Source organism: Tenrec ecaudatus, chromosome 3, assembly GCF_050624435.1.
Source record: "Tenrec ecaudatus isolate mTenEca1 chromosome 3, mTenEca1.hap1, whole genome shotgun sequence".
NCBI classification, from domain to species: Eukaryota; Metazoa; Chordata; class Mammalia; order Afrosoricida; family Tenrecidae; genus Tenrec; species Tenrec ecaudatus.
This window is the reverse complement of record NC_134532.1, coordinates 51,670,112-51,691,746: the sequence shown is the minus strand read 5'-3', so window position 1 is coordinate 51,691,746 and position 21,635 is coordinate 51,670,112. Positions and strand designations below refer to the sequence as shown.

The following is a 21,635-nucleotide window of genomic DNA, read 5'->3' as shown; positions in this document are numbered from 1 at the left end:
AAAATGATTAAAAAGATATATATTCAAAATTTTCCAAAACTTTTGCAACCTGACACTGATCAATCATACAATCATGTGCACCAATGAATGTAAAATTTGGGAACAATAACAGTAATTGGAAAATGTGGCTTTAGTGACAGAAATGAAACACAAATTAACTGATAAAATTTTGAGACTAATGATTTCACAACAAATTCCTTATTAGAAACAGAAATGGAGACTATACATATAGATCTTTCTAAATCAAACAAATGAAAATCAAATCAACCACATCTATGGAAAGAAATGATGGAGAAGTTCATTAGTCAAAACAAGGCCAGGGGTTATCTGTGGAACAGATCATCAGTTCCTCAAATGTAAGTTGAAGCTGGCCAAAGGATTTAGATCAGAGAGCATAGAGATTATCTAAAGAATAAACTTGAGGATTTGAAGACTGATGAGTGAACACTAATGACTGAAGACCAGACCATCATATACATCGAAACCAATAGACTAATAAAAAGACAGAAAACAAAGACAGCAATATTGAATATACTATGCACTGTTTCAATAACAAAAAAAATCAGTGTTGGAATATACAGCCTAAATGTTCTATAGAAGCAGCAAAGCATCATTCAGGTTTTGGACCTGTTAAGAAGGTGTGGGTGTGGGCTTAAGAAGGCATACTGCATAATAAGGAATATACATCAGACATGCGTTTAATGAAAAAAAATTAGAAAGAAAGGAAAAAAGAAAGCAGGATGTTAATAATGTCCTTTCCACTTAAAAAGTTATTGGAGGAACAGGCAACTTAAAAAAAAAAATTAGCCATCTAGATCAGAAGTAACAAAGCCCGCATGGAGGGAGCACAGCAGCCAGTTTGATCATGAGGTATCAAAGGGATCAGGTATCAGGCATCATCAGAACAAAAAAATCATATCATTGTGAATGAGGGGGTTTGCGGAGTGGAGACCCAAAGTCCATCTGGAGGCAATTGGGCATCCACTTAAGGAAGGGTGGCGGTGAAGAGAGCCAGTCAGGGTGCAGTGTAGCAATGATGAAACATACAACATACCCCACTCCTCATCATAATCCAAATTTTACCTTACAAATCCAGCTAGACCAGAGGATGTCCAATGGTACAGATAGGAACTGGAAGCAGAGGGAATCCAGGTTGGATGATCCTTTTAGGACCACAGTGAGTGTGGCAATACCAGGAAGCCAGAGGGAGGGTGGGGTAGAGAGGGGGAACCTATTACAAGGATTTACATATGGGGACGGACAACAGAAAAGTGGGTGAAGGGAGACGTCAGACAGTGTAAGACATGACAAAATAATAATTTATAAATTATCCAGTGTTCATGAGGGAGGGAGGAGCGGGGAGGGAGAGAAAAATGAGGAGCTGATGCCAAGGGCTTAAGTGGAGAGCAAATGTTTTGAGAATGATGAGGGCAACAAATGTACAAATGTGCTTTACACAATTGATGTGTGTATGGATTGTGATAAGAGTTGTACGAGCCCCCAGTAAAATGATTTTTTTTTAAATCTTAAAGTAGAAAAAATTTGAAGGTACAGTGCTAAAGAATATCCCAAGCGGATAATTTTCTTGCTGGGAAGTTGATCTTAGATACCTGAAAATAACAGAAGTCACACACGTATTTCACCAAAAAGAGTAAAATATGGAGAAATATGTCTGATAAACAATTCCAACAGAGAAGGCAATTTGATCATCTCTTAGAAAACAGAAAGAACTTATGTCACTAGAATGAAGAAAACTTTAAAGAGAGAGGAGAAAAAAATGAGAAAATGGAAACCAATACCTTTAGAGTAGTGGTTCTCAACCTGTGGGTTATGACCCCTTTGGGGATCAAAGGACCCTTTCAAAGGGGTCACCCAATTCATAACAGTAGCAAAATAAGTTGTGAAATAATAACAAAAATAGAGACACTCCAAGGGGGAAAGCTAAGGAAACACAATGGAGACCTATTTATGGCCGGAACTTAAGATCCATGCTTGCACAATAGTAGAGGAATGTGTTGTATTCTGGGGACAATTATGTACTCCAAGTTCTCTGTTTGGAGAGAGGCTTGCAAGATGGACTTTCATAGTAAGGTACAAGCATATAAAGGGGAAAGTTTTGACAACCTTAAAGAAAATTATAGACACAGACATATAATAATGTAAATCAAATAAATGGACATCTAAAAATCTAATCTCAGAAGAGCTACAGGAGTACTTCTTGCAACTGGTAGGAAAAGTGAGATCTCACATTCGAAGGAACACACACTTTTATGTATTACCCGACATCTATGATGGATGTGAGGCCTTCTAACAGTTGAATCAACCTCCCCGGCCAATTCCCCTTAAGGTATGTTGACCACACATCTGAAAAATTTCCATACAGCTTGTCTCTAAAAACAACCCCATTTCTCCTTGTTCCTATTGAGAGGAAGCATCTGAGGTGACAATTAGATTACCTGTTCATAAGAATTACATAATCTTAGACACACCAAATTTAACTTAAGGTTTGTAAAGTGTGCAGATTGTTGTATTTCTAGGAAAATCATGTTCAAAGGAAAAAAAGTAAAAGGTGTTTTCTCAAGAGTAGACGACCTTACCCATTAACCTAGTACCAGAGAATGCAATGGGAATCTAACTCTTCGAGAACACCACAGACACTGCAAAGATTTTAACACATAAGATAGGAAAAGCCAGTGATGAGGTCAATGACTTGAGAATTCTCCTCACCAATGGAAACCAGGTTGTGATAATTCTCCAACATCACATCCTGATATAAGGTCTTCTGAGCAGGGTTCAGGAGCTGCCATTCCTCCCAGGTGAACTTTATAGCCACATCATTGAATGTCAGTGATTCCTGTAGTAAGGGGAGTCTATTTAACAATGTATTTTTCATTTGAAGATTTTTTTTTAAATATCTTACAGTAAAGAAAGCAAAACAGTAATGAAAACTGTACATTCCATAATGTGTAGTAAACTGAGAACTTGGTGGAAAGTATTTGACCTTATTTCTACATTGGCAACCATGGGGACGGAAAACTAGCTCTATTTTCAGAAAGATCTCTATTGTTCTGAGAAAGGAATGTTTTCAAATACACGTTCTCCAGGCCAAATAATGTGCAACCAACAATAGCTCTCCATGAAGGAGCAGTCTTAAAGGAGCTATCATACTGTGTTCCCCCGAAAATAAGACAGACCCATAAAATAAGCCATAGCAGGTTATCCAAGCAATTGTGCAAGATAAGCCATATTCCGAAAATAAGACATAGTAACAGGAATGGCTATGCAGCATACCGTCACAGAGAGGGAACAAAGATGGACAGCCCTTCTCACCTGCCCCATCGTGACAGCTGCTATCTCGGAGATGATGGGAGGGGTGTGGGCAGTCCCATCAACCTGATCATGCCCCACTGTCAGGTCCTGGTTGTTCTGTGCGTGCTGCAAGCTGAGGCAGAGAGGGAGACATAGACAGTGAATGTAAAAGTCTCCTTAGTGAAGTGAGGAGCAGGGCGCTCTGCTTTAAGTATGGTGTGTCTTCAGGGGGAAGAAGTAAAGCTGTGGCTGCCATTTTACTCAGCACTGAGGGTTGATGTTCCACAATAAGGTGACTTAACTATATTTGAATAAATATAGATTGTTGGGCCATACTTAATAAAAATAAGACATCCCCTGAAAATCAGCCATAGTGTGTCTTCTTGAGGAAAAATAAATAGAAAACAGTGTCTTATTTTTTGGTTGAAACACAGTAGTAGAAGAATCATTTCTCTGCCTAGCTGCTTCACTGTGCTTGAAGGTTATCGGTAAATTAGAATAATCAGGTTCTGTAGCCAGTCCACTATAAAATGTAGCAAATGCCTGGGGAGGGCTCAGGGTAGGTTTGAAGTCAAGCAGCATTAGGTAAAGATAGTGACTCACCTCGTTGCTTGTCGCGTTACTTACTTATATTAACCATTGACTATGTATATGCTAAGTGCATGAGGTGGGTGCCTTATGAATGATCTGTAAGCTCCATTATATATGCCCACTGGAAAATACATTCACTCTCTCAGTCCTGGCATGGGAAGGGAGCCCCTGTGTCCGGCTGTCTGCTCTCTGTCTTTTAATATTTGCCACAATTGCAATGTCACTCCTAAGGTTCGAGTGTTGGGGACCTCTGTACCACCAAAGTAATCCACCCACTCATAAAATTAGAATTTTGAGTACCAGTGAAATGAGCTGAATGAGCTAGAAGTAGCTGATTTATACTCACACAAAGTAGATAAACACCTGTTTATATTAACAAACAAGTTTACAGTACATTGTGAAATGGAATGTGGAGTCCTAGCAGCATCACCAGCGTACGAGGCTCGGTACCTTCAGTGGCACCGCTATCAGGAACAGTGCAGATGGGGGAGGTCAAACAGAGCTCAGCTGTCCAACATTTTGGGTCAATTCTTACATAAGTCATTCCTCCCACACCACTCTTTGTCTCACTTGTGGGTTTGATAATCCATGGCTATGGCCACACAAAACTCATAGATCAAAGTGGCCTATTAATGAACAAAGTAAAACCTGGGATCAGGAATAAGAAGCTATAACTCAGATCCCTAAACAGAAAGTTCATAGGGTTTATCTCCCTTCCTGAGTGCGGGAAACTCTTAGAAACCACCTTAGGATAAGCTCTTCTTGTCACTCTTAGGACAAATTCTTCTCAGCCACCTTCGAGCAGTATTGACTTAACTTTAACTAAAAGGTCCTCTTGCACCTGCCTTCTTTCATCACATGCTCTCTAAGGGGCTCCTTCTAATCTGGCCTAAGCAGTGAAGGTGCTAGGTTGAACCAAGAAGCCATTATATCAAGAGAGAGAACTGCCTGCAGGTATTGTTCAGAGGAGACAGTGGGACACTGGCCTGTTATCTGAACTGTTGATTTGGTTTTGTTAGCCCCTGCAGCCACATAGTTCAGAATGAACCCATGGATCAGGGATTTGCCAGCTTGCAGACATTGAGGAGCCATTTCCATGACATCCCTGCAACTGTGAGCTGCCTGTGTGACCTGATTTGAGAGCTTCCTCCACTCCATGAGCCAACAGTTTGCTGCCTGACATTTGAGATTCACCAGCTTCCACATCCTGAAGAGCTATTTACCTGATGGCTATTTAGTTTTGTGAGATACTGCAGAGAAAATCAAGGAACATCGTGAACCTCTACCTCCTAGGGACTGGTCTACTGCTGCTCCTGCACAATGCACTGTAATATTCATGAGTCAAGAGCTGTACCAATAGCAATAATGCCGAGGGAAGAAGGGACACAGTGACAGAGCCAATTGTGACAGATCCAGAAAGGGCTTTTCAGCCATGATATGGGTAGGGCAGGCAAGATCAAGAGGAGGATATACCTCAAGGAGTGGAGAGGAGCCTAGAGAGATGGAATTGTGAAATGAGCCTTCCTTCAGGGGGCTAAATGTCTGGAAGGGACAGAGAGAACAGGCCTGTCCTCAAGAAGAGAAAATTTGCCTACATAGTTCTTTAATATGAATGCCAAAGCATAGCCTACAGATTCTGATACCAAATTACATTCTGTTACAGAATAAAATTTTTACCTGTGACTCTGGACTGTAATTTGTACATGGCCACTGCAAAAAATTAATGAGCTGAGTAGGACTGCTCTGTTCCCCTTGCTGTTCTGTTGCACGCCCTTTGGACTGTTGGAAAGATACTAGTGTCAGAACTGGAAAACTATTGGAGGGCACAGGTATGTTTAAGCTCTGCCTCACATAAATCAGGACTGATGTTGATGGGTGATTGTCCCTCCTACTTCTATAGTTAGAGGAAGTGAGACGTTGTCACCCATTTTTAAGCTTCTATGGCTACAAGGCCCATTTTAGATGCATTAATGAGAATGTGGCTGTTTGGGAGGATATGTAACATATCACTTTCAGAAAGAAGCATTAAAGATACTCAACCAAACAAAAATCCCACGGAAGACTGAACTGTCCTAAAAAGGTGATCTTATTTCTTAAAAACTAGGCATAATCAAGGAGTTGGAAACAACTCAAATTTCCACCAACAGATGAATGGATTAAAAAACTGTGGTACATACATACAATGGAGTACTACTCATCCCCCAAAGCAGTGATGAACACATGAAGGACATTACCGAATGGGAAGAACAGGAGGAAATTTTGCTAAGTGAAGTAAACCAAGCACAAAAGGACAAGTAAAACATAAGTCCGTTGAGGTAAGCTTAAAAGTGCAAAAGAGTTATAGGGGAAAAAGCTACTATATACAAACATTCCTGGGGTGAAGTCCAGGTAGTATGGCAGGGGCCAGACCAAAATCATCCAGGGATACACATGGAAGGCAACTAAAGAGGAGGGGGGAGGAGGAGAAATAAAAAGACATGAGTAGCAGGGGAATAGGGCACTAACCCACCCAAGGGGAAGGTATTGTTTATATCTCCACAGAGAAAAAGGGACCAGACTTCAACCCAGTGCACCAAGATGTGAATGCAACATACCAGCATGAAGCAGGGAGCCAATAGGGAGGTCTGAGGGGCCAAACCAATCCCAACTATTGGGACTGTCCCTCCTCCCGCAGAAGAATTCACTTAAGAGGACAGCATTGAAGCTATACCTCAGGGGGAGGGTCATATCATTATCAGAGCACACAGGAGCAAATAAAGGGAGAGGAAGAGAGAGCGGAATACATTCTGGCCCACCAAGTCTTGAGGATGATATTCCCGCTCAGAGCAGTCAAAGCACAGAGAGAAACATAGGGTTGGCCACATTAGGAGACACAAGGTCACTCACTGACCCATAGTGCTATGAGGAAAAACACTGGAGACAGTGCAGGAATTGCACCAAATCTGACCCCACCACACTGAGGTGAAACACTACGGGCGTGCAACAGAACACCAAGGGGAACAGAGCAACAAAGTCCCCAGGGAATACCAAAAATAGACTTTGGATCCAGGCCATGTAACCCCATCAGACTCAACTAGAAAGCACTACTAAAGGTCAACAAACAGACCTTGAACTAGTTACAAGCTTTTCTTTTTGTTGTTATTGTTTTATTTTGTTGCTTTGTTTTGCTCTGTCTTTTTTCTGTGTATATTATTATCTCTTCAGTTCTATATAGATAAGATAGGCAGGATAAACAATCTGGAGGAGAAAACAACGGGTCAACTGTTGGGGGGGGTGGCATGGATGAAGGGAAAGCAGGGGGAAAGGAAGAGGGTGTTAGCAAATCCAGGGACAAGGGAACACCTGATCCAAAGTTGATGTTGAGGAGGGCTAGTAGGGCTTGATCAAGGGCAATGTAACCGAGAGGAATTACTGAAACCCAAATGAAGGCTGAATGTGATAGTGGAACAAGAGGAAAGTAAAAGGAAATAAAGGAAGGAACTAGGAGGCAAAGGGCATTGATAGAGGTCTAAATATAGGCATGTACAAATAAATATATTTATATATGATGATGGGGAAATAGATCTATGTGCATTTATTTATGTGTTCTCATATTAAGGTTGCAGATGGACATTGAGCCTCCACCCAAGTTCTCCCTCAATGCAAGAACACTTTTTTCTATTAACCTGGAATTCCATGATGCTCACCTTCCCAACAGGATCGCTGAAGGCAGAGCGGGTGCACAAGCAAATGTGGTGAATTAAGTTGATGGTGCCTGGCTATAAAAAGATATAATGCCTGGGATGTTAAAGGCTTGAAGATAAACAAGCAGGCATGTAGCTGAGAAACAACAAAGCCCACAAGGAAGAAGCTCAGCCTCTGTGATCAACGAACAAAAAATCCTATCATTGTGAATTTGGGGGAGTGCAGAGTGGAGACTGAAAGCCCATCTGTAGGCAACTGGACATCCCCTTACAGAAGGGTTATGGAAGGAGAGGAGCCAGTCATGGTGCAATATAGCACCAATGAAACCTATAACTTCCTTCTATTTCTTTAATGCATCCTCCCCGCCACTATCATGATCCCAGTTCACCCTTACAAATCCGGATGGATCAGAGAATGTACACTGGGGTGGATAAGAGCTGGAAACACAGGGAATCCAGGATAGATAAACTCCTCAGGACCAATAATGAGAGTAGAGATACCGAGAGGGGAAGGGGAACCTATCACAATGATCTACATAAAAGCACCTCCCTGAGGGATGGACAACAGCAAAATGGGTGAAGGGAGACATCTGACAGTGTAAGACATGAAAAAATAATAATTTATATACTATCAAGGGTTAGTGAGGGAGGGTGAAGGAGGGAGGAAAATAATGAGGAACTAATATCAAGGGCTCAAGTGGAAAGAAAATGTTTTGAGAATGATGATGGCAACAAATATATAAAGGTGCTTGACACAATAGATGTATGTATGGATTGTGATGAGTTGTACGATCCCCCAGTAAAATGACTTAAAAAAAACTAGGCAGAGTAAATCATTTGAATGATTCTCATGGGTTGGCCATAGAATAAGTTGAAAGATAATGTCATCCAAAGTACCCTCGATGATGTATTATGTTCAATGTCAATAGATTAGTTCAATGTCAATACATAGGCAATATGTATATGATCAATATACATATTCCTAATCTTCTCCTACCCAATGTTGAAGTCAGAATCTGAGTTTAGCTATAGCTTCTACAATTCCAAATTCCCACTTTTCCAATGAACTGAATCAGTGTTATACAGGCTTCTACAAGTCAAGTAGGAAATATAGAAAAGGATAAAATACATCAAAATCACCTGAGCTTTGGTCATTTACTTTAGTCCTTAGATACTGCCCGCAACTGGGATGCTCTATGTTTGTCTTAACTGTATCAGTTCCAATGATGCTCACAAATTTCAACCTCTCATGGGGACATCCTTGAAATAATAATACCCAAACCAGGCACTTCTTCCTCTTTCTTCTGTGCTGCTATTGATGCACAAGTTGCAGGCTGATGAGAGAATACAATGAGAGTATCACAGAACCTGTAGGTCCAGATACTGTTACAGTTCTGTCCCCCTTCTTACACAAAGTCCCCAATACTGTTAATGTTGCCATTATTGAATGATAGAAAACATGCTTATACCATGACCAATAAATCTAAAACTCTTAATTTTTAAACATGTGAGTAAAAGATGACTTTATAATACAGATTGGACAATCAAATATACATGCCAAGAGGAAGAAACTAAAAAGCTGGATCCCTACCTCACAGCATACAGAACTATCAATTCCTTACTGTGTGACTCTCAAGGAGAATGACAAATCAATGAACTTTGAAAATGATTATTAATTAAACCATCTGGAAACATTTTAAATGGGCTATATAAAAAACTATTATGAACTTCTAAAGGAACTAGAAATTGTACAATCACTTCAGTTTAGAAACACTTTAAAACGCACCATCATGTAAAGTTAGACATATAAACACCCAATAGGACACAATAAAACTGCTGCACAGTTTTCAAGACTCTGAAGCCATGACAGGCAGCTAATGGGTTTGTAACACTGACCATGAGGTTAGCAGTCCAATTCTTAATAAATGCGAAAACCAGGACTCCAAAATAAACACTTATGTAGCATCTATTAGATTGAAATTTATATATATATGAAATGAAAAAGTATACATCCCCCATAGTGAGTGCACTTTTGACTCTCAAGATAAACAATGTTATTAATTTAGCATTATTTGTAGCACCTAATACAGTGTGTTAGTTGGCCTATACAAATATACAGTCTTAATTCCTTCCAAATATTTACGTGGGTTTGTCGCCCGCCAATGTGAACAAGGCAAAGGAGCCCTGTTGGGCTGCTAATCGCTAGGTCAGCAGTTGGAAATGACATATTTCTCCTTGAGAGAAAGATGGCACTTCTCCCAAGAGTGACAGGGCTCTCTACTCTGTTAATGAGATAGTCTTTGAAACTCACAGGGGCAGTTCGACCCTGTCATATAAGCTCTCGATGAGTCCGTGTTAACTTGATAGCATTGAGTTTGGCTTATTTGGTTTAAGAGGATTGGGCAGCTTGCCCAACAATAGATTGGTACCCTTGTGGCTACGCCATTTAGATGTCTGAAAATCTAATGCAGAACTAATTACAAAGATCTACATATTACCTTCTCCCTGAGGGATAGACAACAGAAAAGGGGGTGAACAGAGATATCAGACAGGGCAAGACATGACAAAATAATAATTTATAAATTAGCAAGGGTTCAAGAAGAAGGGGGGAGCAGGTAGGGAGGGGAAAATGAGGAGTTGATGCCAGGGGCTTAGGTGGAGAACAAATGTTTTGAGAATGATGAGGGCAATGAATGTACAAATGTTCTTTACACAATTGATGTATGTATGGATTGCGTAAGATTTGTATGAATCCCTAATAAAACGATTTTTTAAAAAAAAGCCTAACGTGGGAATTAGTCACATTGGACATCTAGTTAGGTTTAATTGAGCCATTTCAGAAACAGAACTTGGGATTTCACTACCATCAAAAAAGAAGAGCCTGGATCCTAGATTCTTTTTTTTTTTGCTTTTGGGGAAAATAGTTTTAATTGTTGTTCAGAAATATCCCCCAAGGTCTTCCAGGCATGATCTCTGCACACATCGGGAGCGTCGGGCAAGAGTGCAGGCCCACCAGCCAGCTAACCTGAGGATTGCCTGGCAAGCACACTCCAGTCCTGGCTCATCTCCAGCGAGTCTGTCAGGTCCATCAGAGTACTCCCCAGGGTATGACACTTGTCCTTAAAGTTCTTCAATTCGAGGAAGGGCTTGGCATGTTTACTCTTCTGACTGGAGGGGAGGTATGTCACCTGGAATGTCGTTGGGAGACTTCAGGAGATTGAGTAAGGTCTTTGGCTGCTGAATGGTGGTGTCACTGAGAGCTCCCACTTTGTGTTTTGACCGCAGTGGCCAGTTCAGTCAGGGCCTCCTGAGAGCGTAGGTATACTCACTCTGGCCAAAGACCTCTAGCCCATAGTAGGCTGCCTCATAGCCATGCAGCAGGGGATCAATGAGGGCCTTGCACACACCCTTGAAAGGAGTAGTAGCGTTCCGAAGATGGAGCAGGTAGGAATGGAAATTTCTGCATATTAGGGGATGAGGATGCCAGCCTTCAGTGTGAAATGGGATCCAGGAGACATGAATGGCGTCCAGAGCTTTCATCTTGTACAGACAATTGTAGCAGTTTTGATTTCCCTGGGTTTCCAGCTGTGGCAGTCTGGCATCATCATCTGCAAGGAGCTGGGGTTCCTACTTGCGATCCTGAACTCTGGATAGTTGAATATCAATCTCTTCTTTCAGATCCTTGGGGGCATGAGGGCTCCCCACAGGGACATGAGGGCTCCTCCGAGATCTCATTGCAAAGAACATGATTTGCCTCTTCACAAAAATAAATAGTAGTACAAATACCAGGCTCCCGTAGACCATCACCAGCATTACATTCACCCCAACAACCAGTCACTAGTGGACACCATGGCCTTCCCACCCTACGCAGAGCTGCTCTGGTTTACCCCGTTGCCTTGACTCATCAGCCCGGGTTCATTTGCGTTTCCTGGAGCTCCCCAGCCATTTCCTTATGGGGGAAGACTAAGCGAGACCCGGCCTGAAAACATGGCAGCTTGCGGGGGGGGGGGGGAGGGCATATCCTAGATTCTTGCATTGAAACTCTTCAATCCAGAAGACAGAGAGCTGTGACACAAGAGAGAAAATTATGGGGAGAAGCAGCAACAGAGACACGGTGGCAGCAGAACCAAGAGACTGAGACAGAACAGTTGGATTCCCAGACCACCGAACAAGAGAGCTGAGTGCATTTGGGCAGGAGGTTAGTAGGTGAAGTGGTGTACATCTGGGTATTTATTGGGGGAACTAGATTTGCCAACCTACACAGAGCTGAGTGTGTTTGGTCTGAGGCTAAGGGGCAGAGTGAGCATCTATCCGCAGAGCTAATAGACCTTTGTAACTTTTCCCCATTCAGGACAGAAGTCAAAAGGCTGCAGGGCCTGCCCTTACGTGCAGGGATGTCTGCCAAGATGCTGTCCGAAAGGAGAACTGTATCTTGAGTTATTTGTGATCCTAAATTGTGTGTTAGAGTAGAAAAGTGAACCCTATGTCAAATATAATTTAAGGAGAACATTTATTAAACTTAAGATAATAATAAAAGAAGCGTGTGCACATGCACCCACACACACCATTAGCACGAAGTCAAAATAACAACTGAGGATTCAGTGAGGACCCTGAATAAACAGGGCATAAAACATAAGGCATGCCACAGATCACAATTGGTGCCAGATTAATACATCACAGGTACGGATGGGACTGCAGCAGCAGGAATGATTAGGCATGCACATTATTAGATAGAGGGACTTACAAGATAGGCCCAGGGCCTTTATAAAAACCCCATGAAGGCAAGACTCGTGACAATGGCCCCTGTTCTGTCCTCAGGACGTTGACCTCCGTCAAGGATACATCTAGGCAGGTAAGTGGAGAGGGGCTGGCTGGAAATGAGTGCAGGCAATCTACTTCTAAGGCATTCTCCCCCAGGGGAAAATGACCTACCTGCTTGGTTAATGATCACAGAGAATTTAATGGTGGCTAAATCAAAGTGGGGACATAACTAATAGACACTGAGTTGTCACTGTCATCAGCAACCCAAACCTAAAACCCAACTCACTGCCATCGAGTGTTTTCCAATGATAGCAGCCCTTTAGGAGAAGATGAAACTGATTTTGTGGGTTTCCAAGACTGTAAATCTTTACAAGTGTAGATACCCGATCTTTCACCCCAAGTGTGACTTGGAATTTTGAACCACGGACCTTGCAGTTAGCAGCCCAATCTGTAACCACCACGACACGAGCCTTTTGTTAAGTTGGAGTACTCAGAACTTAAGTTCTAATACAATTATGAACAGTTACTTTCCCAGTGAATTCCATCATTCAGTGAGATGAGCAAAGACCTTGGACACTGACTATCAGGACAGCCTGGGCCCTTGTACACTGGCGCTCTCCTGGGGTCAGACCCCAGGAAATATGGATCCCTCCTGCTTCCCCTCAAGCTCCTACGCCCAGCAATGCCCTCAGCAACCCCAGGGTGAATGGAGTTGGTTCACAACCAGTCAGAAGTTTAAATCCTTACTTGTGATACTTCAATGTGCAAAACAGTGGTTACAGGTTTCTAGCTCCCTAGACTGGCTCATATTTCTCTGTGGCAAATCTCTGATCTGAAACAGAAGAGGAGTCAGTGTTGAGAAAGACATGGCAGGTTCTTAGCCTGTACTTTGTGCACTAAATAGTGATCACCCCCACACCCTGGGATCAAATCATGCTCCAATCTGAGGGTGTTTGCATTAAACACAGGGCCTACTCTATCTTTACAGAGCAATTTAACTAATTTCTCAAATATCATTTTCAACTTCGGATTCACATTCTACATATACAATACTTATTTTCAGAATAAAATGGAAGTATTTAAGGCCTCAATATTCTCAAGCCCCATTGAAGGTAAATATCTTCTTTTTACCAGCAATCTAACTGAAGAAAGGAGTATTTTATGAAGAACGTGCTTTATCAGCTCATACTGCACCTCAGACCATAACCCTTGACATATCTGCTGAAAGTGATCAAGGTGAATCATGCTCATACATGCCACTCCAACCCATTCTGAGCTGTTCATTAAGTTAACCTGCCCCTATCCCCTTGCATCCTGCGAATTCTTTACAATATGTATTGTGTGTGAGGAAATGCCTAAGGTTGGGTAGTCCATTTAAGCACAATAGTGTGGTAACTGGAGAAAATTGCTGTAGAGGTGGACAATAGAGACAAAGGGACACCAATAGGACATCAGAGATGTACCTTGGCCAAGACAGAGATATCCTAAACAAGAAAACAAGCCAGGAGAATCCTTATTTGCTGCTCTTTAAAGCTCTTGTGTTTACAGATGTCCAATTTTCAAGCCTTTGGGAAAGACTGTAGCCTACAATCAAGGAATGGCAAGAGTTAGGTAAATGGGTGATGCCAAGAACCAAGGTGAGGGCAGAAACTTAGATGGATCCAGGAAAGAGATGACTGATCAACCATTGTGTCACCTTGGCCTAGATTCTGGATTCCAAGCTCTAGGTAATGCTGACAGATGGCAAACAACACAAACTGTAGGAGAGGGCTTACTGACTTGGGTTCTAGTGTCCCATCCAGTCTTGCTCTTCTAGGGAGAAGGCAAAAAGCTAGTGCCTAGGCTTGAACTTCTGAAACATGCTCCACCCAGGAACCTAGTTTGGCAGGAAAACAAAATGAATGTGCTGGGAAGAGGCTATGCTGGGATAACGTAGGGAGGCATTAGCCTGAGTGGCTCCTTGGATATCATTGGCACTGCCCTTTTGCAGCCCCCAGGGTGTCTCTGAAGGCAGGGCTGTGTGAGGTTGCAGTTATAGGATAAAGAGTGCAGACTAGTGCTCCTCTAAAACTAATCAGCAAGTCAGGCTACTAGAGAAAAGCACAATTTGTTCTAGACTCTCTCATGTATACCAGTCATCAAGCATACCTTGAATATAAGGCTCACCATTTCACCGGGTCTTAAGGATAGATTTCAACTCAGGGCTCTTACATTGGTTGGTTGCAGAGTAAAGTTGGCTTCCAGGCCCCTCCTGAGCAACATTCTTAATTTAAGCTTGACTAAGTTATAATGCCTTCCAGAAATACTGACAACTTATGAAAAAAATACAAAAAACCAGAATGGTGATACTAACCATCAAGAGATCAATAGCTACATTGTATATATGCCTAATTAGGCTTATTTATAGTATTTAAGAGCAGGGATCTTACTTTGAGGACAAGGTGCACCTCACCCAAATCATGGTATAGTCAATTGCCTCCTATGTATTGGAAGTTGAACACTGCATAAGGAAAACTGAAGAATTCATTTATTTGAATTATAATGCTGTCTAAGAATACTGAAGTAACATTGGTGTCCAAAAGCACAAACCAATCTGTCTTAGAAGAAGTAAGCTCAGAGTGCTACTTAGAGGTAAAGATAGCGAGAGTTCATATTACATACTTTGGACAATGTTGTCAGAAGGGAGCAGTCTCTGGAGAAGGATACTGTATGTGGTAAAGTAGAAGGGCAGGGACAAATAGGAATCCCCAACTAAATGGATCGACACCATGATGGCAACAATGGGTTCATCCTAAATTGTAAGTATGGCAGCGGAGAGGTTAGTGTTTCCTTCTGTTGTCTACTGGGTCCCTATGATGTGGAATTAACTCAATGACATCTAACAACAACAACAACTTCAGAATCCACTAATCAGTACCCAAGACATGCACAAAATACCAGTGTGTTAGTTATGTTTACAAAAGTTATTTCCATGGTAACCAATGCCAAACCTTTCATGCGACATTTTCTGGAACATAAGCTCTCTTACTAAAAAGAAGGATGGGTTTCGTGTGTGTGTGTATAACAAAGCAATGACAAAAATCACTGAGGAATTCCTGCTCCTTATTGATTTACATCATTCTCCTCGAAGTGAGCTGAAGGAAATTCTCTAAGATTCACCCAGCACGTCTTATGAGAGAGTATTTCCCAAACTTGGGCTCAAGTGTGATGGCAGCACACAGTCACTCAGGTGTGAGTGCCAATTTGTCTGTCAAGAGTTGTGTAAATCATTTATCCCTCTACACCGAGGAGTCTCAGCTACACGTCCAGCAGACCCAGCTAGAGCAAGTGATCTATGAGAGATGAGTAGGATTCAGGATACTCAAAAGGTCTATCATTACTAAATCAAAATTAAATTCTCTGAGAAACCTCAAGGTTTACTGTAAGATAAAGTTGAAGATTCTGTTACCTAGAGACCAGAGTATTCACATAGTATGAATAAACACTTTATGTTGTGTTATTTAAGTTCAAGTTATTGGGTACAAACATAACCATGGTTGTGAGAGTACATTACTAACATTTTCTTTCTTTTTTTTTTTGGCTCACAACCTCCTCACCCGCTGCTAGGTCCTCGCTCCTCACACTGCTAACATTTTCTATGAGACCAGTTATAACCTAATACCAAGGTCAAATGATACTTCAAGAAAACTGCAGACTGATATTGGTAATGGATCTACATGGAAAAGTTCTTAAAATTATTGGGAATAGAGTCAGACAACACATCAAAATAATTATATACCATGATTAATTGAAACCTGACCTAGAGTTGATTTAATATAAAATAAGCACTGTAATATACCAATAAATATAAACAAATGATTTTTTTACATTACAAAAGAATGGATAATTATCAAGTATCAAAATAGACACATAAAACATACCAAACAAAGTCAAAGGCTTTTAATGTTAAGAGAAAAAAACCCTCCACAAAGCTAACATAAAATGGGTATACTTCACTATGTTAATATGCTAATAAACATTCCTTTTTAAAAAAAAAAAAGGTCAAAATGTCAGGCTTAGAGGAAAGAGAAAAAACATCACCCCACCTCAGAAAAACTACAAAAATATCCACTTTCACCAGATTTTAAAAACTGACTGTATATTAAAACTACATTAATCAGAATAAGATTTTTTAAGGATAAGGCTGCCACAGAGAAATGAAAATTCCTCTAATCATATCTTCAAGATATGCCATAAATAGGTAATAAATATAAAAAACATAGGCTACATTTCAATACGTAAAAATAACTTTGGGGACTTAATTCACAAACCATTCATTGCTAAATAACAGCTCCCAGACTATTAACCCTTACACCTTAACATGCTGAGCATCCTGACAACACACTGATAATCTCCTCAAACACTGAAACCCTAAGCACCTGAAAAGCCCCTCACCATCCAGAATGGCTATCAATATCCTGAGCATTCCCTGATACCAAAAACCAATTTAAAACATTTAGCCTAATTCATTTATTCCAATTTAAAAATCAGGAACACAACTTGGAATGTATTCTATAAACCAAATCCTAACTTTATAACTCAAAGTCTCAAATTGAGGAACCAACTCCCAAAACTGTACTGTTTAAATCATAGCTCTATATCTTTATACCATAATACATAAGCCCTAAGCAAGTCAAAACATAAGCTGTTAGGAAGGGCACATTCTAAATATAAAGCCCTTTCCCGGACATCCCGCTTTTGGTGGGACTGTCCTGATTTTTAACAATTTTTCTCGCATCACGTGGCATTTTTTAAAAGTCCCAATTTTTGGAAAGAATGCACGACAAGCTAGGGTATACGGTTTTTGGCTGTCATGTGGCTACTTCACCAGGATATGAGTTTTATCAATGGTGTCCTGCTGGTGTCCTCCTTTACCAATGTTATAATCTGGTCACCATACTTTAATCTCTCCACCAACAGCTGACTCCTGACACTTATGTTCTATTTCTATCCATTGACTCCTGTTCTTGAACAGAGAACATTAATCCAGGACCTAGATTCCAATTTTACCTACAGACTAATCCTTCAAGAAACTCACATTGCTATTTATGTATGTGGAACTATCTTCTCACTCAGACTTTACCTAAATGTAAGGAACTAAGGTAGGTAGAGAGACAAAACCAGGAACCACAGGCACATTTTCAGTAAATTATTAAATCATTTTCATCTGATTCATAGAAGGCAAAATAAAGTGGTTTATAAATGTTTATATGTGATAACAACATCATGTCCATATCACAGGTGTCTTGTGGATCTCCCCTCTACTCTGTCCTGGCCTCAAGGAATCTTTTCTGTTTCAGACATATGCAGGGATGTTACCCAATAAGCAAGGTGCCTGAGGGTTCAGTTGTACTGATTTACTAATTTGTACATCCCAATTTCATCTGGTTTCTTCCTCAAAGACGTAGTGAAACCCATGTTAAATAAGGCATATAAATTACTGCTTATTTTGTCATTGATCCCTTCCCTCCCCTCATTCCCAGAGTTCACTCAGGTCACAAAAGATGCAGGAGGCAGAAAATTAAAGGTACATACACTGGAACCACTGTATCCATTTTTCAAAACTAACAGTGGCCTTTAACTGAGACCTAGGGAAAGGACTCAGAAAATGATTTTATATACCTCCTCTACCAGTGTGCACTGATAACCCTAAAATATTTGGCTCCAGCCCCACACCATAGTGGCGTGCGAGCGGGCCGGGCGGGCAGCCGAGTTTTCCAAGAAATAACTCCACCAAGATGTCCAGTGATAGGTAAAGGTCGGACGATGAGAATCCCAGCACCAGCAGTGGGAGTTCGGATGCAGACCAGCGAGACCCAGCCGCTCCGGAGCCTGAAGAACCAGAAGAAAGAAAACCTTCTGCCACCCAGCAGAAGAAAAACACCAAACTCTCTAGCAAAGCCACTGCTAAGTTATCCACTAGTGCTAAAAGAATCCAGAAGCTAGCTGAGATAACTCTTGATCCTCCTCCTAACTGTAGTCCTGGGCCTAAAGGAGATGACCTTTATGAATGGAGATCAACTCTACTTGGTTCGCCAGGTTCTGTATATGAAGGTGGTGTGTTTTTTCTGGATATCACATTTTCATCAGATTATCCATTTAAGCCACCAAAGGTTACTTTTTGCCCCAGAATCTATCACTGCAACATCAACAGTCAGGGAGTCATCTGTTTGGACATCCTTAAAGATAACTGGAGTCCTGCTTTGACTATTTCAAAGGTTTTGCTGTCTATTTGTTCCCTTTGGACAGACTGCAACCCTGCGGATCCTCTGGTTGGAAGCATAGCCACTCAGTATTTGACCAACAGAGCAGAACATGACAGGATAGCCAGACAGTGTACCAAGAGATACGCAACATAATTTGTATGCAGTGTGAAGGAGCAGAAGGCATCTTCTCACTGTGCTGCAAATCTTTATAGCCTTTACAATACGGACTTCTGTGTATATGTTATACTGATTCTACTCTCTGCTTTTATCCTTTGGAGACTGTGAGACTCCTGAAAAAGGTAAATGCTATCAAGAGTAAAACTTTGTAGCTGTAGATTAGTTATGTTTAAAACGCCTACTTGCAAGTCTTGCTTCTTTGGGATATCAAAATGTATTTTGTGATGTACTAAGGATACTGGTCCTGAAGTCTACCAAATATTATAGTGCATTTTAGCCTAATTCATTATCTGTATGAAGTTATAAAAGTAGCTGGAGATGGTTAGGAATTATGTCATTTGTATTAAACCCAGATCTATTTCTGAGTATGTGGTACATGCTGCTGTGAAAATGTTTTACCTTTTACCTTTATCAGTATGTAATGAGAAGATTTCCTTTTACCCTTTGTAGCTCAGAGAGTACCTGATGTATCACCTCAAACATAATAAACATGTTCCTGAAAAAAAAAATTGGCTCTAGGCGATCTTTACATCTGTGTGGACCAATAGCTTAACCTCACAGGACATACTTCAAGTGGAGTATGTCTTCACCCCAAACTGGAAATATGTCAATCCTAAGGACACTCTGTGTGTCCAGTGCCAGGGACTCCCTGTCAGAGCACACTGGGGTTATCCACTCATGGAGAAGTAAGTCCTCAAAGACTTACTCATGATAACAACAGCGGGCCAACCCCTCTCGGACCTAACCTGAGAAATGCTGACCAAGCACCCTGGCACATGGATATCTCAATGAACTCTGAATGAAAGTGAGAACTTGGTGTGGACCAATTAGCAACCAAGCAGTCATTAGTGGAGAATGATTATGGCAGTAAATGTACAAATGTACTTGACACAACGGATGCATATATGGATTGTGAAGATAATTCTACGAGCCCCTGATAAAATGATTTTTTTAAAAAGAAGGATTTATGAACTAAAGACCAGTTTAGTGCAATGAAAGAACTCTATGGATAAAGATAAAAAAGCAAAAATTCCTACAGAACAAGAATAACTAGACAGCTTGACAAAGAAGATTTAGACAAACTCGAGATTTCCTCTGGCCAGCTAGATTTGGCACAAGAATCCTAGGGAAGATCATCAAAGCTCAGAGGAAAAAACATTTTTCAATATAGAATTTTAAAACCAGCCACACTATCAACAGAAGAGCACTCCACCCCCCACCCCCAAATAAAGGGATTTCCAGCCAAATAAAAAAAATGAATAAAAGAAGATGTCATTAGTGGACATATCATCACCAGGATGATGGCACAGGACTGAATACCTTTGACCTTATTTGCAGGGGCTTCCAGAGACAAAAGACATCATTTCTCCCTGAGCCTCTATTACATACCTACTGGATGAGGGTACCTGGCCTACGATAGGTTCACGTGCCCAGGTTCCAGGGTCTTTTACCTGACCCTCATCTGAGATCCACATCTGCCCCAATTTCAGTACCTCGAATAATCTGTCTCCAGGATCACCTTGGTCTGAACTCGAACTGGGAAATAAAGGGGAGGCCAGAGGCAGATTAAATGGTAACCACCCAGAATTACATGATCAATAAATCAATATAATTCTCCTCCAGCTGCCTTCCTTATTGGAACAGCCATCCTGGGGCTTGCAGCGGATTACTCAATATAACCTGATGTTTGTGCTACAAATATGCAGACTTCATGAAGACCTGATTAGTCATCTATAGAGAAGGTGCTATATCTGTAAATCCATAGCTGGAAAGTGGGACATGGCCAGCTATTACTGTGTGAGACACGGTGAGGGAAGTCAGGGTGAACCCAGGAACAAACCTCACCTTCAGGAACGGGCTACAGGGGGTGCTTATGATCATGTGAGCACAAGAACTAGCCTCTGAGGCAGTTAGAGATGTGTTGTCAGGGTGGGTTTCCTGTTGTAGTCTCAGAATTCACAGTTTTCTCCAAGAAAACATCTCTATTTGTATTCTTATGTTCCAAAGCCCCGAGATCTATAAATTCAATCATCGGGCTTCCTTAGAAGTTTAAATAACCTGTGTGTGAACTATTTGCCTTCAGAGATCATCACTTCAGTCAGAACCAGTTTTCATTTAAGAGAAAGTATAGAAATCGATGACCAGAAAAGGTGTTAACTGCAGGTCGCAAGGGAGTGACTTCACTTAGGTTGTAAACAAACCCTAGAAAAGCAGCTGCCTTAGAGAAGTGCTGAACGTGTCTTATAATTCTTTGCCTCTCTCTCATAGCTGTGAATATAACATTTGTAATAGGGGAAATGTTACTGTCCTACAGCAATGTCACAAGAAAGAATCTTCAGCTTTATGAAGGTTCCTTAACAGCTGTTAACACCTATCAAACAGTGTACTGACTGGAAGACAATGAACATCTAATAATCTGGCCACACTCTAAACCCATACTGGAGGGAAGGGTACACAAGGGAAACAGAGTTGCCTTGCTGAATAATACAAGTCTTTTAAAACACAGCATGAGCAAAAGTGCAAAATTGTTCATATTAGGACCCTGAAACGTGGAATTAGTTTCCACCCATTTTGTTAGGAAAGTCATGGATTTAGAGTCCTGTAGTTTTCTGTGTAGTGTTGAAGCTTCTCATATACTGATGAATGAATGAACTAAAACAAAAAACTTCTGTGAAACAGAAACACAAAAATAATTCTCATTAAGAGTCACCATGTCAGAATGATGGGGGCCAAAAATGTGCTTGACGCAATGGATGTATATATGGATTACGACAAGAGTTCTATGAGCCCCTAATAAAATTATTTAAATAATAATAATAATAAATAAGAATCACCATGTCTACAATGCAAAACATATCATCTTGCAAAA

General features: G+C 41.0%; 2 pseudogenes; one reads left to right on the top strand and one right to left on the bottom strand.

The window, feature by feature from the left end:
- Positions 1 to 1,556: 1,556 nt before the first annotated feature.
- LOC142442269 (protein C1orf43-like) lies at positions 1,557 to 11,434 on the bottom strand (annotated as a pseudogene).
- Positions 11,435 to 18,121: 6,687 nt separating this feature from the next.
- Positions 18,122 to 18,742, top strand: LOC142443401 (ubiquitin-conjugating enzyme E2 E3 pseudogene; annotated as a pseudogene).
- The last annotated feature ends 2,893 nt before the right edge of the window (positions 18,743 to 21,635 follow it).